This window comes from Terrapene carolina, unplaced genomic scaffold, assembly GCF_002925995.2.
Source record: "Terrapene carolina triunguis isolate 2854851 unplaced genomic scaffold, T_m_triunguis-2.0 Scaffold96, whole genome shotgun sequence".
Taxonomy (NCBI): Eukaryota; Metazoa; Chordata; order Testudines; family Emydidae; genus Terrapene; species Terrapene triunguis.
Genome location: NW_020664447.1, coordinates 1,559,279 through 1,562,505, shown reverse-complemented (window position 1 = coordinate 1,562,505; position 3,227 = coordinate 1,559,279).

Below are 3,227 nucleotides of genomic sequence, written 5' to 3'. Positions count from 1 at the left end.
TTCATATGTTTGTTTTATTCAGAGGCTGGGGTAGCATATCAAGTAATTACCTAAAGTAACAGCATTTCTCAATTTCTTTTTTCATAAGTTGTTCTCCTTTTGCTGTGCACTCACTATTACTATTATTATTTCTTTTGCCTTTTTGCCTAGATGTTCCATTCAGGGGTCAGGGTCCCATTGTGCTAGATCAGAGGTGGGCAAACTACAGCCCGCGGGCCACATCCAGCCCTCGGGACCGTCCTGCCCAGCCCCTGAGCTCCCGGCCAGGGAGGCTAACCCCCGGCACCTCCCCCCACTGTCCTCCCTCCACCGCAGCCACGCAGCCGCGCAGGCAGCACTCTGGGCAGCGGGGTTGTGTGCTCCTGCAGAGCAGTGCAGCAGCATGTCTGGCTCTGGCCAGGCGGCGTGACTGCCAGACATGCTGCTCTGAGTGGTATGGTAAGGGAGCCAGGGGGTTGGATAAGGGGCGGAGGTTGGGGGGGCAGTCAGGGGACAAGGAGCGGAGGAGGTTGGATGGGTTTGAGGTTCTGAGGGGGGCAGTCAAGGGTGGGAAGTGGGAGGGGGCAGATAGGGGGGCGGGGTCCGGTTGTTTGGGGAGGCACAGCCTTCCCTACCTGGCTCTCCATACAGTTTTGCAAACCCAATGTGGCCCTCGGGCCAAAAAGTTTGCCCAGCCCTGTGCTAGATGCTGTACAAATACGTAATAACACAGTGCCTACCCCAAATCTTACAAAATTACCATATGATGAGAGTTAAGAGGTGAAGAAAATAAATATTCTAGGGAGAAGTGAGAAACACTTGTAGCAACCTATATGGAACATGGAGGGAGGAAAACAGGTTGCAGGAGGGAAGAGTTTGGAGGAGGCACCAGGAATCCTGTCTGTTGTGTTCATATTGATAGAATGCTTGCTGCAGCATTTCTGTTTATGGGTATCCCAATAAAGAGCCCATTTATTTTTAGAAGCATGAAGTCCTTTCATTTGTATAACTCTGCATGGGATACATGAAACAACAGTGACACAATTATGTTTTGTATAAAAAGTAAGTCTTAGCACACCCTCTTGCTAGCCATGGTTGAGTGTTTTGCAGGCTTCACACAGAGGAGTCTTAAAGAGAGATTTGAAAGAGACGTCTGATTGTAGCTGTGGTCAAAAAGTGAATGTGTAAATATGGTACTTTCTTACTCAGCAGCTCTGTATCCAATGTATGTTGTTCAAAATGCATCTACTCACTCTAGCGGCTGTGAGTGAAATCCTGGTCCCATTGAAGTCAATGGAAAAACTCCTAATGACTTCAATAGGGGCAAGAATTCACCCTGCATTTTACTTCTGTTTTCAAGCCAGTACAGCTATGGAAGAGGAAGATGGATCCTTCCCTGGTTTGCATGTCATCCACAATATTGTCAGAATTGTTAACTAAGTTTCAGTTGGAGAATCATTATTACTAGTGATGATAAAATGGGGGGGGAATATAGGTTGATTTTCAGATTCCCAGGTTGAATTTGTGCCCGATAGAATAAACAACCCACTTTTTTTTTTTAATGTTTTTTTACTTGTAAACTGAGCAAATTTGAGCTGGAAGTGAGAGAGAGACAAACATGGAAACTCATGATAATATTTTAAAGAGAATAACTTCACTTTAATTGAAGTTAGTTGATGCATCAAGGAGAAAATATCCTTTTCAATGTATTACACATTCATGACCTAGACGAAAATACTCAGCCTCATGACAGAAGAAATAATGAGTTTATGCTCTTTATTTTCTTATTCTGGCCTTTCTGATATCTTGGAATTTGGTTAGCTGGACAGGTGTACCATAGTAGATATATGCCAAAATTATTGCTTACTGTGAGAAGCAGCACATCTTAAGTTGATTTTGATGAGTTAGGAACCAAATTCGAAGTAAAATATCAGACCAATTAATCTTATTTTGCTAGGCAGTAAAGATCTGTGAGCAGGTGACTTTCCTACTTAAAGCACAGTCCATATGTCCTATGTGGTGTCAAAAATCATCTCCCTCCTGGGTTTTGTCTTAATTAAAAAACAAATGTAACAATAAGATGATAAAAAGTCCAGTCCAAGCATGCTCAGGCGTGGCTGCTCAGCCCACAACACCCGAGGTTTTCTCAGACTCAAGAGCACTGTCAGGGCAGTCCACGTCTAAAAACCCACTTTATGCCCTTTTTATTCCCTCTACCCAAATGGTTCTCCTGCTATGCTTTATATTGCTGACAGATTTTGCTGAGCAGAGCCAACTTTAGCCCCTTTCTCTGGCACAGATATGAACACCTTTCTGCCCTGACTCAGTGTGGGATTTGTCAACCCCATTCCCTTCCTTTTCCAGTGTAAAGCTAAGGGACTAAAACCTGACATTCTTACTCTGATAAAACTCCCATTGATTTTCCCCAGCAGAGGAAAGCATGAGAAGGTGGAAATGATGGGAGAGGAAGATGATTATAGCAACAGGGTTTGGATATAATGGAAAACGCAGAGGTAGGCTGAAAAGAAGAAGCTTGCAGTATCGTGCAGTCTTGCAGGTGCACATACCTGTGTTAAGTTGTACTATATTTACTGTAAGGATAATTTTATGATGGTGCTAAAAGAATCTACCATTTAAAAGCAATTGTCTAGTCTAAAAAGAAATATGTGGGTTAGCCTTAATTTGCCTCTTCAGTACTGTATCTTAAAAAAAAAACATGATTGCAATTTACACAATTTCAGAGTGTTGAATTTTTGTCATTTATTCTTAAACTAATCCCCCCTTAAATGATGCTTTCTGCTGATATAAATTGAGGAATTCTTTAGTTAACACCATTAGCTGTTCATGGTATCTAAATCTCTTCTGCCATGAGCATCAATACTACAGTGCTGCTGTCTCCAAGCAGTTCTGCATCAGTGCTTCTAGATGGAACATGACAGATACAGTAATGTTCTCCATGTAAATTGCTCCTTACATATAGGCAACAAGCAAAATAACATGGAACATTCAATGCACTGTGACTGCAGAAATTACAACTGCATTCATCGTATGCTGGTTCAAATGCCCGAGCCTATTATAATATACGGCAATCTTACTGAATTTTAAAACAAGTGTTTTTAAGCAACAATGCACTGAGAGGCTCCTGTGGGGCTTTTAGAGAAGGGATCAGATATACAATTTTAGTTATAGACAATTTCTTCTTAGTTTTTCAGCTGGCACAGAAGTAAACCCAGTTAAATAACTTTGGA